This window comes from Notamacropus eugenii, chromosome 5 (genome assembly GCF_028372415.1).
Source record: "Notamacropus eugenii isolate mMacEug1 chromosome 5, mMacEug1.pri_v2, whole genome shotgun sequence".
Lineage (NCBI taxonomy): Eukaryota > Metazoa > Chordata > Mammalia > Diprotodontia > Macropodidae > Notamacropus > Notamacropus eugenii.
Window position 1 is genome coordinate 325,928,104 of NC_092876.1, and position 14,809 is coordinate 325,942,912.

The 14,809-nt window shown below is 37.7% G+C and overlaps 1 protein-coding gene across 1 annotated transcript in view; it reads right to left on the bottom strand.

Annotated features, from left to right (window-relative positions):
- The window catches only part of CLSTN2 (calsyntenin 2), a 962,254-nt gene that overhangs the window by 256,755 nt on the left and 690,690 nt on the right, over window positions 1-14,809 (bottom strand). The window lies entirely within an intron of this gene.

The window sequence follows — 14,809 nt, forward strand, 5'->3', positions numbered from 1 at the left end:
GAGGCCTACATCTTTCGTTAATTTCTAATGAGGCACTGGTTCTCAAGGGTTGTGAACCCTCTGGCTCTGAGAAGTGTATAAATACTCCGAGGTGAGGTTTTACTCATTGGAAGTACTTGTTTGGCCAGATGAGACTCTGGGTCGCCACTATGGAGTGTTTCCCTCCCTCCCCGCTCCCTGCCACTCCCACCTTTGAAAATCTAGATGTTGGTACTTCTTTCTCTGGTAACTATGTATGTATGGTCAGACAGTTGGATTTGTCTGTTGATCTGGGATGTATGTATTGCTTATGGTCAGACAGTTGGAAGCCCTGTCTGTTGGTCTTTATTTCTCTGCATTTTCTGTTTACTTTTTCCCCTGAACTAACTGAATGATATGTGTGCTTGATTAAAGTAGATTGTTGATCCCTCAAAAGTTGCTTTCTTTTTAGAAAAGCAGATCTAAGAGCCTATACAGCAGGCCCTCCTATGCATGCCGTGGTCCTTGCTTGTTATACACACACACACACACACACACACGTATATATGCATATATACAGACAAACACACATACATATATACATACATACTTACATATGTGTGTATTTGTGTATCTCATCTCATATTCAGCAAATTATAGATTTCCCATGTAATTCCATTGACAACACTGAGATTGCCAAGAATTCTACCAGCACATGGATGGGAAACCCCAAAGGATTAGTGAATCTGAGGATTTACAGCTAAGAGCAAGGGCACATTTTAAATGTTTAATTCAAATTAAGGAAAGTATCAAGGAAATCCATATTTTCTGTAGCAGAAGAAAGAGAAATGGCATTGAGATCAATACTACAGAAGTATATGGACTCTTTTACTGTTTTATCAATTTCAGTAGCTAATAAATCATTACCACATGGGATCACTTCAGTTTAAAAAAAATGATTTTGTAGCTCTGTGTCCCTCCTGTTACTTTAACTACTAGTCTGACATCTTGACACTGGAGCTCTAAGATCAACTTTCTTCTTTATATATCACATCTCCATGACACCTATACATCTAACTCACTTTGGACTGAATGACAACAGGGACATATTTAATTGATAACAAGCATGCCTTTTATGGCTGAGTAACATTTCATTTCCTCCTCATCAAAAAATCTGAAAAGACCCTCAACAGAAGGAACAGAGAGAGATTAAAATGTTAAAATCAGACTCCAAACAAAGATCTGAATATCATTTCCCAGGTCCTTGAAAGAAAGGCATGGGAACATAATTAAGATCCATCATTTTCAACCTTTTCTGCTTTTCTCTCCAATTCCACAGCAAAATAAATGAATATTTCTATGGGTCACTGGGCAGAGTGGGGATGCTATGCTGCCAAGCGTTATTCCTGGGCCCGTCTCCATTATTGCTAAGGTATTCACTGTCATATACTCATCGTGCCCAAAACCACAAGCCAATTGGCACTAAACAATTTTTCAATTTACTTTTTATGTTCCATTTTTTCTTTGGCAACCAAAAAACCAATGCAAATGTGGCAGCAGAGTTTCCGGTAAATAACTTCGAAGAGCTCTATGTTATGTATGGCCTTGTGTGTCAGGAGCTAATGTGTTTTAAATGTAACCTATTTCCAAGGAAGCCAAACTGTACTTTGACATTTCCCTCCAATGATCACAGATATGTTTATTTGTGGTGCACTGCTTAGGCACTAATTTGCCTATTGTTATTCACACAGCCCAGCTGGGCTAATAGAAAGCTTCCTTTTCCACTGGGTAATGGAAGAAAAATTATAACCTTATGATACATCTCACTGTATAGTAAATACCTCTGCTTCCTCCCTCATGTTTTAAATGCAAACTACATTTGGATGTGATTCAACATTTATGCCTCCTGGGGAAAAAAAGGAACAACAATAAAAATACCATCTCAAAGCAGGGGAGAGTTTGCTGCATATCCTTTGGATGGGATTGAGCATTTGGGGAACTGAGTTACAAGGATCGAACCCGTGGAAACAAGATCTGATCCCAAGTCCCTCCTAGAAGGCCTACCACTGGAGTGGGACACAAAATTCCTGAAGAAATGTATGAGGAAAGACAAAACCATCCACATCCAGAGAAAGAACTATGGAATCTGATCCCAGAATGTAGCAGATCATTTTCTTTTGTATTACGTTTCGGTTTGTTGTATGATTTCTCCCATTTATTTTAATTCTTCTATGCAACATGACTAAGGTGAAAATGTATTTATTAGGAATGTAGGTGTAGAACCTACATAAAATTGTATACTGTCTCAGGGAGCAACAGGGGAGGGAGGCGAAAAAAAATCTAAGTTATAGGAAGTGATTGTAGAACACAGAAAACAAATTAGAAAAAAGAAATGGATGAGGAGAAATATCTTAGTAGCCTCCTAGAAATATTTGCATTATCGGTTGACTGAAAATTCTGCATTGTGTGTTATGGTACAAATTCACAAGCAACTGTTTTTCATCTCTGTTAATAGGACAGAATGTCTGGCCTGGGCTTTTTATGATGACTCAAAACATGAGGTCATTAATTTTTATTTCTTTCTCCCACTTGCTCCTTTCTCAACAAAGGCAGATTTTACTATAAGGACTTTAGAGCAATTCCATTCATTCATTCATTCATTCATTCATTCATTCATTCATTCATTCACCATTCATTCATTTCCCATGTAATTCCATTAACAATACTGGGATTGCCAAGTGTTTTACTGAATATATATCTCTCTATTAGCCTTGTGATTGGACCTGTGAGTAGTCAGAAAATAAATTTAAGACATGACCTTTGCCTTCCTTGAAATTATAATCACAGTGGACAGATAACTTTTTCAAATGAAATAATAAAATATCCAGAGGTTCCCAAACTTATCTGACCTACCACACCCTTTAAAAAAAATTACTTGGTCTCCCCTCTTCCCACCTCCACATTCCCCCCGCTCCTCACCAAAATCTTACAAACTAGCAAAGAAGTCTCAGATTAAGGGTACATTTGCATCTGAGGTTACTACTGCCCCATCCTGGATCAGTCCAGAGCCCTCCAGGGGACGGTATCGCCCACTTTGGGAACCACTGAGAGGAACCTTAGAAATCATCTACTTGAACCCATGAATGATGAAACTGAGGGCCAGAAAGATTAAATAACCTTTCAAAGAGGCTGCTGGAACCAGGACTGGTATGCAACATTCCTAACTCATAGTCTAGTAGCCATGTCTTTATGCCACACAGACTTATTGGATATGTGATTTACAGCCAAAGTGAAGATGTCAAATTATATAAACTATCAGATAATTGAGAAAGGTAAATATGGCAAACATGGCAGAGGGGAACCAACTGGGAGAATAAAATATTGATGGTTCTTTTTTGTGATATGTGTGTAAAAGTAAATTCAAGCCATGAGGGATCTGAGATGTCAAGGCCCTACTGGCAGGGCAGAATAAAAGAACGCCTTCAATAAATACGAGCTGACTATGGACTTTTGATGCCATCCCTGACCTATTGGGATTCTTTTTGAGATCCTCCAAACCCCTTGGTCATTTCAGTTCCTAGAACAATGGTCCATGATTTGAGCCGCCCTGAATATAAAAATAATCTATATCAAAATCCTAGTAACAGAGAACAACATGCTTAGATATAGAGAACTGCTACACCCATATTACATATGCTTAATATTGGTTCACATTCCAATGGCACTTTATGGTTTACAAGACATTCTCCTCACAATAACCTGGTATGGTCAGTTGTCCAAGTATTATTATCCCCACTTTATGGATGAAGCTGCTGAGAAGCTGAGAAGCTGAGAGAGGCAAATGGCTTTCCAGTATTCAGTGGAAACAGTCAATAGGAAATGTCAGAGCTGAGACTTGAACCCAGGTCTCTATTCCAAATTCTTTATGCTATTCAATAAATTATGCTGCCTTCTTTGCTTACCTAATGAAATATTGAAATCTTATCTATCAATCAGCAAACATTTATTAAATGCCTGCTGTGTGCTAGGCACTGCATTAGGCACTGGAATGCAAAGACAAAAATGCAGCAAAGACCTTATTTATATCCTTTTGTTATTAATTCTTTACATTTACGTAATCCTTTATCTCTTCAAGCCATTTTCATATCTATTCTCTTTTGCAATCATTCCAATAGTCTCCTCATTTCCCACCAATCAGTATTCTTCCAGACTTTTTCACCATGCCCCAGAAACCTTTCTATCTTGGAATATTATTTCAACCCTGGAGCTCTTTGCTCCTGGGTTTCCTCCCTCTGATTGAATGACTCCTGTAAGAACTTCCATTTAAAGAAAGTTCCCAGGCCAGCTATCTCATTTCCCAGCATACACTACTCTGGACATCTCTATCATGCCCCTGTCTTTTGTCCCTACTCTCATCCCTTTCAGCTTCCTTTAATGGGTTGCATTCCCCATTAGACCGTAGACTCCTTGGAGGCAGAGATCATCTTTCTTTCTGCTTATATTAAAGTTTCTAGCACTTTACCACAGTTACTGGCACATAGTAAGTGCTTAATGAATGCTTGCTGACTGACTGAGAAAGGCAGGTCTGGCATTATTTATAAACCTTTGACAACTAGCTTCATCCAGAACCAAGCCATAGTATCACAGGACTAGGAGGTAAAAGAGATCTTAGTAATCATTTTATCTAATCCTTTTACATTATAAGGGAGGAAACAGGTACAGATAAGTGAAGTGACCTGCCCATGGTTACACAGTTTAGAAGTGACAGAGTCAGACATTCGACCACGGTGACAGGGGAGATCAACACAAACTCAGAAGACAATAAAGTCAAAAAATAAGGAAAGTCTCAAAGAAAAAAAGTGATTCTAGGAAAAATAGTAACAGAAGGCAAAGAAGATAAACTGGAGCCATATTTTGGAGGGCCATGAATCCCAGGATTAAAAGTATATGCCTTATTTGTAGGCAATGAGGAACCACCAAAGATTTTGAGTAAAAGAATGATATGCTCAGAGTGGTAAACTGGAAAAATTACTAGAGATGTGATTTAACAAATGAAGTTGAGAGAAGTTAACGGGAAGCTGGAAATTCGGTTAGGAGACTATTAGAATACTCTACAAACCAGAAGAGATAAGCATCTCATGTATCTTTCCAGTTCACTGCAGCTTGATTACACCCAGACTGCTCAACTCATCATCATCATTTACCCTAACTGGCAACTCATCAATACAGGCAAAGAATGGATCCTCTGGTACAATTAACTAGCTTCTCATCAATTCAATAAACACTTGGATTTTAGAATAATCACCAATGAGAATTTTAGGAACAGAGGAAAGAACAACAATAATCATTTTCAACCAATTCCATGCCTGGAAATGGAGAAATCATACATCCCTGCACCCAGGAGTGAGCTGGAGTCAGGTCTAACTGGCTTAGAAACTGATTGTGAAATTTTGTCTGACATTTATACCTTGGAAATTAACAAACACTACTAATCAAAGCTTGTTTATGGTATTGTTGATTGATTAGAACTAGGAAATTGATGGAGAAAACGTTAACAATTCAGATTAAACTTAAAAGTGTTACCTGTATACATTTTTTCAGAGTTGACTATTAAACATTTACTAGCACATACCTGCTAAACACTGCAAAAGAGTTATTACTAGCACCCAGCTTGTGGTTGGTATTTTTCCAAGATCACTAGGTGTCTATCTTATATGAAATTTGGAGAAGGTAAAGGGTGGTTGTGAGTGTGCTCTGGGCAATCCTGGGTCCTGACATGATTCTGGTCTGGACCAGTTAGCCTATGAGACCACCACCATCCATTCATTAGCCCAAATGTTTAGAGCTAAGGTGTGGAACTGGGAGGATACAATGATTACACATCTAGAAATTGTATAAAACATTTTTCCCAAAAGGTAATGAAAACACAAACAGACTGGCTCTTCAATGAAATTTCTATGTCCTACTCATTAGGTAATTTGGGTATAGATTTCTCCACATGGTAAAAGACAATTAAAAGAGATCATAGTAATTATTCTATGTAATGGTTAAAACTTTATAGCAACTTGTTTCCAAACCATTGTCCTTCCTGGTGTGTGTGGATCCACCGAACTCCCCAGCTCAATAAACTTATATAACTATGAAATGAGCTAAAGAAAAATATTAACCTCTGATTTCTGCCCTGTGTACCTGGAAGCATTCCAATAGTTTCCAGACTTTCACTCTGACACAATACCAGAGCACTGGAGTTCCTGTGACACTTTTACAAATTATTTGCATTAACCATTTGGAAATTAGAACTTAAGCAGCTTTGGACATGACAGCTAAAATGACTCGGTGATATATGTATTAGTTTGACTATTTCTTCTGGGAAATAAGCTTTAAAATGCTATTTATTGTACTCAGAAATTCTACTGATCTGAGGAGATATGATTAGGAGGGGAAGATGCTCCAGACAAGATCTGGTTACAGATTAGACTCAGTTGGCTCTTGTTAGAAAGACAAGACTAGCTTGAATGTATCTCTTCCCCAGACTTTACCCACAATTCCTGAGGAAGGAAAAAATGGCTTTAATCATTCATCTTGGAGCAACCACTGAACTGGGGAATGGCAAACTGTGGCCCAAGCAGCTCCCATCCAATCCCTCATTATCTCCACCATAAGGAGGTCATTCCTCTCAAAGGGAAACAAAGCTGTACATCAGCAAGGATCCCAACATACACAGGAGGGCCTGCTGTACAGATCTTAGATCTGCTTTTCTGAAAGGAAAACAACTTTTGAAGGGTCAACAATCACTTTAATCAAGCACATAAATCATTCACTTTGTTCAGGAAAAAAAGTCAACACCCTGCACTTCAGAGAAAATGCAACCAGAGAAATAAAGATCAACCAACAGACAGGGCTTTCAACTGTCTAACTGTAAACAATACACACATCACAGATCAACAGACAGATTCAACTGTCTGAGTATTACATACAGAATTGCCAGAGAGAGAAGCACCAACATCTGGGTTTTCAAAGATCGGGAGCTCCTTAGTGACTGCCCAGAGTCTCCTCTGATCAAACAAACACTTCCAATGAGTAAGCCCCAAAGTAAAACCTCACTTCAGAGTATTTATACACTTTTCAGAGCCAGAGGGCATCATAATCCTTGAGAACCAGTGCATTAGAAATTAACAAAAGGTGTGGGTCTCCCCTAATTAAGCTTCCCTTAATAGGCAGACCCATCAATAGATGGGGAATATCTTTAACTCTCTAATTAACACTATAATATGTGGAAGTAATTACAAAACTTGTAATGCCAGTTATAGGATCTGGCAACTTTGTAACCTTGCTGAAGTTGTTCAATGTATGCTTCTTGATGTAGAACCCCATGCATACAGCTAGTTGGCTATATATATATATATATATATATATACACACACACACAAGAGAAGTTGTAGAGACATATATATATATACATAACACACATACATATATATGTATACATACATATATGTGCATATATATGTATGTATGTATGTTATATATGTGTGTATGTATGTGTATATATATATATGTCTCTACAACTTCTCTTGTATATGTGTCCTCTCCACTCACAGAACTGCCACCTTAGTTCAGGTAACCCTTATTGGGGTTTTGGAGTAGCCTTCTAATTGGTCTTTCTGCTTTAGGTCTCTCCCCACTCTAATCTATCCTCTTGACAGTAGCCAGTGATTTCCCTAAAGGTTTGATACCCCTCCCCTCCTCTCAACAAATTCCAAAGGCTCTCCAACATCTCTAGGATCAAATATGAGGTCCACTGGCATTTAAAACTCTTTATAACCTGGCCCCTTTCTAATTTCTCAGTCTTTTAACACATTATTCCCCTCCAGGGAGTCGACATTTGAGCCACACTGAACTACTTGATGATTCTTACACAGGGTACTCAATTTCCCATTTCTATGCCTTTGTATTAGCTATCTCCTATGCCTAGAAAATTCCATTATCCTAACCACCATCTCTTCTAATTCCTGATTTGCATAAAAGATTTGGCTGAAATGTCATCTCCTGGAGGGGGCAGTTGCAGGATCTCCAGCTGTTAGTGCCTTCCTTTCTTAAGCCTACCTTTCATATACTTTGTGTTTCTCTTGTATATACATTATTTGTTATCTCCCTCAGAAGAATGTAAGCTTGAGGGCTTATATGACTATTTTTTTTTTTGAATCCTCAGCACTTAACCCATTGCCTGGTACTTAGAAAATTCTTAATAAATGCCTGTTGATGAATTGATTAATAGAGAGGTCATATTTGGATCTGTTCTTCTATAGACTCCTAGTCTGGTAGCATCCAGTGGAATGTCTTTCTTTGTATTATGAATTTTTGTCCTGGGAAAATAGCCTTAAATTTTATATCCCCTGGGGTGAAGAAATATCCCTGGCAGGTCCCTTCTTTTTATCTGTGTGCTACTAGAGGAGTGTGAAGGGGGCTTCCAAGCTTACTTAGGGTAAGTAACTTCACTGCAATGATGTTTTTGTAAAAGAAATACAATTCTGATCTGACCAACTGTGTCCTTGGAGCTTTAAGGGACCTTAGAGCCCAATATTCTCATTTTACAGATGAAAGAAGTAACATCCATTGAGCTTTATTTTTTTTTCAAAATATTAAATAATAGAAGACTTGGATATTAGTTCTATCATCCCAAGTTGAAAATTCCTTTTCAAATTCCCTCCATGCTTTATAAAAAATAATGCAAAGCTTTTCATTTTATTTTTGCTTCAGATTCCTGTTTCCCCCTCAAAATAAGGTTACCTTATTGAGTGTGAGAATTTATAACTTGGAAATACTCCTTGATATATTGTTTGGTTGATTGTCCAGACTTAAGAAAATAGCAGTAATAAAAATCAAACTTAAAAGCATGCTCTGGTATACTTTTTTATTTTTCAGAGAACTGTTTGTTAAACATTTACCCTTGACCTTCTGCTTCTGTTATCAGAAGAATATTTAGTATCATAGGAGTTTAGATCTGGGAAACAGCCTCAAGATCAATAGTCTACTAGGAGTGGGCAACCTGTGGCCTTGAGACCATATGTGGCCCTCTAGGTCCTCAAGGATGGCCCTTTGACTAAATCCAAACCTCACAGAACAAATCCCCTTAAGAAAAGAATTTGTTCTGTAAAACTTGGACTCTGTCAAAAGGTTGTACCCAAGGACCTAGAAGACCACATTTTCCCTACCCTACCCCATCCTCACTTTATGGATATCGAAACAAACCCAGAGAAATTAAGTAACTTGCCTAGGGTTACACAGATGGGAAAGCCAGGATTCAAATTTAGCATCCTTTCCACTGTATCACGTACTTTCTATATGCTCCAAATTTCCAATAGAAAAACTGGGCCAGAGAGTCGCTTATGACCATTTGGATCAAAACCATTTCTCAGATCAGATAGTATTGGTTTATTATCTTATTAGAATAAAAACAGAGGCAAAATTCTCTCCCCATAAGGTAGGCTATGCTATGCAAATGAAAACAAAAATGAAGCCAGCTATAGCGGGCATGTCAATTAGTGTGAAAATTAATTATACCATTTATAATCACATTGATTAAATCTGATTTTAAGAGCATGTTAGACAACATGAATCATTAATTTCCCCACGAATGTCAACCTTGTGTGGCAAATGAAGATTTGGGGGTGGTAATCGTGCCTGGCATGGTTAGATGTCTTCTTTGTTGCAATACTTTCTGGTTTGGAGTTTCTCTAAAGTGTCCCTCTCCATAGTTTAGCAGGTCTCTTGGGAAAGTGGCATACTGTTATTGAATTTATTTCAAAGGAGGACTGCTTGGAAACTGTTAATTTATTAATTGTGTTTCAATATAATTTGGGGGTGGAGGGTCTGAATTTTATTAATATGGGAAGCTTCCAGTAGAGGAAATCCTCCCACCCACACAAATCAGCAACTCCTCTATAATGGATAGACTTAGAAATTTTCTTGGAGCATAGAAAGAATAAATGATTTGCTCAGTTTCAAATAGTCATAATGTATTAAAGGCAGGATTGGGAGCCTAGGGCTTTCTTCATGCCATTACGCTGTAGTGTCTCTCATCCACTTGATGATAGAAATGAAGCAAGGGAAGTTGTTGTGTTCATCCTTGTTGCTGAAGAAGACTATGCCATCAGAGAAATGATGACATGACTTGCACTTGACTTTGTTTTGAGTGAGGGAGGGCTGTGCAAGGTCACTGGCCTCACTTCTCTTCCAGAACCATCTGAATCCAGTGACCAGATATTCATCAGGATGACTGGAGATGACCCAGGATGCACTGGGAGACTGGGATACAGGGGAAGTATAGTGTATTAGAAAGAGGACTTGCACTTAAATTTAAACTGGAAACATCTGGATATTTCTGAATCTGATTACTACATTATGTTGACTCTTATTTACTTAATGAAAAAGAAGAAAGAAACATTCACCAACTGAAAGATGGCATATTAGAATGAGAGCCTATTGCATTTAAGTTGGAGTCTTAGGTTCAAATCCCACCTTTTCTACTTACTGCCTATTATTTCATCTTTATGGGCTTTGGTTTGCTAATCTGTAAAATGAGAGGATTTGACTACATGAATGGTGGAATAGCTCAGTGAAGAGAGAGCTGTATTTTAACCACATAACCTGGGTTCAGAGACTAGTTCTGCCATTTATTCCTTACATGTCTTGTGCAAGCCACTTAACCTTTCCAGGCTTCAGTTTCCTCATCAGTAAAGTTAGAGGGTTGGATTAGATGGCCTCTCATGTGTCTTTCATAGGATCTTTGATTCTATAATCTTTAAGATCCTTGCCCTAAAATCCTCTTATCCCACATCAACAAGGATAAATCTTTAATATTTCAGAGTATATCTAATCTCATCAATATCAATATGCATCCGGTAATGCAGATCTTAACCCCTTCACAACTTGTCATGCTACCCCTGTCCATATCCTCTATAATTCCTTCACAGATGGCTCACATAATACATTTGGTGGGGTTCTTTCTTTAGTTTCCTTGATACTATGTGAATACTAATGCATCTGTTCATTAGTTATCCTTTGCTCTAACTATATGCTCAGCTGACACCATTTTCAGGTCAAATATCTCTTTGACGATACTCTTATATTGGTTTTGCATGTAATTAATTCATTGCTGGTAATATGTTATAGCTTAGTTATCCCTACCACTTATCTCTGTCCCTCCTCAGCCCCTTGGATTATTTGTACTTACAATTTCTTGGATTCCAAAGCTATAGAAACAAATACGGACAGCAGAATGGGTGTAGGAACCCAAACTGAGGTTTAGCAAAGCTTGGCATAATTGGTGCTGCCCATCCATGTCCCTACTGCTGTTCTATCTATTATCACTTGATTCACAACAAACGCTCTAGGTTTCCCTCCTTTCATTCTCACCCAGCCAATCTTCCCTCTGTCATGATACCTTTTCTCTAATGCATCCTGGAAAATTCCTCATGCTCAATCTTTGATTTCTCATTCAAACCTCTCACCTTTGCCAATCCTTATACTACAGCTACAAACCTCTGACTCTACTACAAGAGGCCATTCTTTTCATACATATTTCTATATACATAAATGTATATATATATATATATATATATATATACACACACATGTGTATGTCATCATCATCATCATCATCATCATCATCATCATCATCATCATCATCCCCTCGGCAGAGGAACAAGAATAAAAGAAGCCAAGAAACAAATAAAAACTTTGATTCAGATGATGTCTACATAAGACATCTAGTCAAGTTATTATAGAATTCAGGAGAAATCACTATTTGCTGCTACATGTAATCCAAAGCAGGAAGACTCAATGAATATTTTTACTTGACTGAATTCATACTAGTGGCCAAATGGATAGAGTTCTAGTCCAGAACATCTGAATGCAAATCCTGCCTCAGAAATTACTAACTGGGTCACATTGAACAACTCACTTAACTTCTTTTTGCCTCAGTTTCCTCAACTGTAAAATAAAGATATTAATAGCACTTGCCTCCTAGGGTTGCTATAAAGATCAAATGTTATAAAGTACTTAACAGAGTGCTTGGCACATAGTTGTTAATGTTCAGTTGTTTCAGCTTGGGTCTGGCTCTTCATGACTCCATTTGGGGTTTTCTTGGCATAGATCTGAAGTGGTTTGCCATTTCCTTCTCTAACTTATTTTATAGATGAGGAACTGAGGAAGACAGGATTAAATGACTTGCCCAGGGTTACACAGCTAATCCATATCTGAGGATGGATTTGAACTTAGGAAGATGAGTCTTCCTGATTTTAAGCCCAGTACTAGGTAGTTCTAACTGTGCCACCTAGCATAGTAGGCACTATATAAATACTAGTTATTATTACTATCAATAATATTATTATTTATGTCTACATAACATTAGATAACATGACTGAACTGCACATACGCATAATAAATCTTAAAATATCAAATTCATGTCACCTCTCATGGACAAAGACACCAATTGTAGCATGAATTTTTAAAAAAATTTTTCAATCCACCACATTGGTATCATGGAGACAAAATCTATGAGAACTGAAAAGAACTTTATGAAATGATGTAAAAATGTTTCCATATAGCAAATGTCAATGAAAATGCCAGTTTCAAAAATGGTACCAAATATACATCAACACATCTGAATAGAACTCAAAGAATCTGAGCAATCCTTTAAGTGTTTCATTTCTATAACAGGTATAGATTTGCGCAAAATTTGGACTTAAATGAAATTTTTCTTTATAGAGTAAGTGATCAAGGTGTTTGTAGCACTGAATTGACTTTGCATCCTCTTCCTTCTTCACCTTTCAAAGTATGCTTTTCCCAAAGTTTCTAACAATAGCTTTCTATCTATTCTGTACCTCAATTAATGGCAGAAGTCAATTTGATTATTTCATTCACACTGGAGAGTTAAGGACAGCTTCGTAATAACTGATATTTTAAGCTTTACATACATTATCTTTTTGATCCCCATTTAAAAGACAAGCATGGAAAGGTAATGTTTAACCCAAAGGAATAAAGATCTAATGATAGAATTTAATATAATAACAGGGGATAGTTTTGGGAGTAGTTGCATCTTTCCAGCTCCCTGAAGTCACACCACGTAGGTGATACCTTACTCTATTCTGCCTAAATGTAAGGTCATTTCTGAGGGCAGCAATATTTAGAAACATCTAGATGTTTTCACTGAATGTAATACATACCTGTCACAAAGGCAGTCTCTCCCACATTCTCCTACTGTGATACCTCTACAACAGTGTTAGAGAGTTACTGATCTTAAGTGTTTAGTGTGGTGTTGAGGCCACTAGTTTTGAAAGACTGAACCATTTCTAAATGCCATCGGTGTCTCAGATGTTGGAAACGCGACCCTGAGCTAACTGAGAAAAAGAATGGCTCAATGTTTCAGGAAGATGGGTATCTTTGTTATGGCAAGAATTGGAATGATAATTACACCTGCCATGTGAAGGGACTGATGTGAAATAATGAGGGGATTTATTTATAGCCTTTTTTAATCTAAAAGTGCCTGAGAAACTAAAAAAGAAAAAGAAAACAATCATTCATAACTTTACATTTTTTTAACTTTGGGGGACATCACAGACAGGATCATTTTGGTCAGATCCGGAAAGAAGAAATCCATTTTGTCGGAAGTGTGGAGTGCATGTACAACCCACCATCAATGATTCCATAAGCAGATGGAGAGATACCCCAAAGGAACCACTGATCTGGAGACAAAAGCTTAGAATTCCAATACCATCTCTGAAACTACCTGAGTGACTCAGGGTAAATCACTTAATCTTTCAATACTTTAGGCCAGTGCTGTCAAACTCAGCCATACTTTTATTGGCTTAGGAAATCTAAATTAGTACTGGGGCAGCAGCAGCTAGGTGGCACAATGGAAAGAACGCTAGGTTTGGAATCAGGAAGACTCATCTTCCTGAGTTCAAATCTGGTCTCAGACACTTATATGATCCTGGGCCAGTCCCTTAACCCTGTTTGCCTCAGTTTCTCAGCTGGAAAATGAGCTGGAGAAAGAAATGGCAAACCACTCCAGTATCTTTGACAAGGAAACTCCAAATGGGGTCATGAAGAGTCAGACATACTAAAATGACTGAATGATAACATTGATGCATTGTAATTTTTATTATTTTTATTATTTTTTTTGTTAAACATTTCCCAATTACATTTTAATCTGGATACTAGCATTCAAGAATTTTGCCCTGAGTTTGACAACTCTGCTCTAGGCAAATCTCTAGGACAATAAATGATAGAGAAGGTGCCATCTGCACTGGTAAGTGACATTTTCTCAACTGGGAGCTGCCCCTTCCAATGAAATCACAGGTCTATTCCCTGTCCCTTGACCTACCTCTACTTCTAGTGAAGACTCCATTACATCAGAAATAGCCTTGAATAGGGAGGTAGAGTCTTCTCTGACAGACCACCCTACCATATTCTTATGAACTCTTCATTAACTTCATACATTTTCAAAAGGTCCTACTGTATAAAAAGCAATTGTTTCTGTTCTGGCCAGAAATTCTGAGAGAAGACCACTCATAGATTGATTCCTTTATGGAGACAAACTAGGCCATCTTTTGCCTCAATTCTTATTTAGTCTTTAATTACTGAATGAGAATTCCCTCAGGCAATCTTTGACCAATGAAAGACCTGAGCTTAAAAAAAACCCAGGTTCCTCACTGAATCTGGGGCTATCACCAATCACCTTGATCTAGGTCTTGCCACTGGATTCCAATGAATGGAAGAGAGAGTGAGGCTGATGACTTTGTACAGCTCTGCTTACTTAAATCCAAATCACTTGTAAGTCAAGACA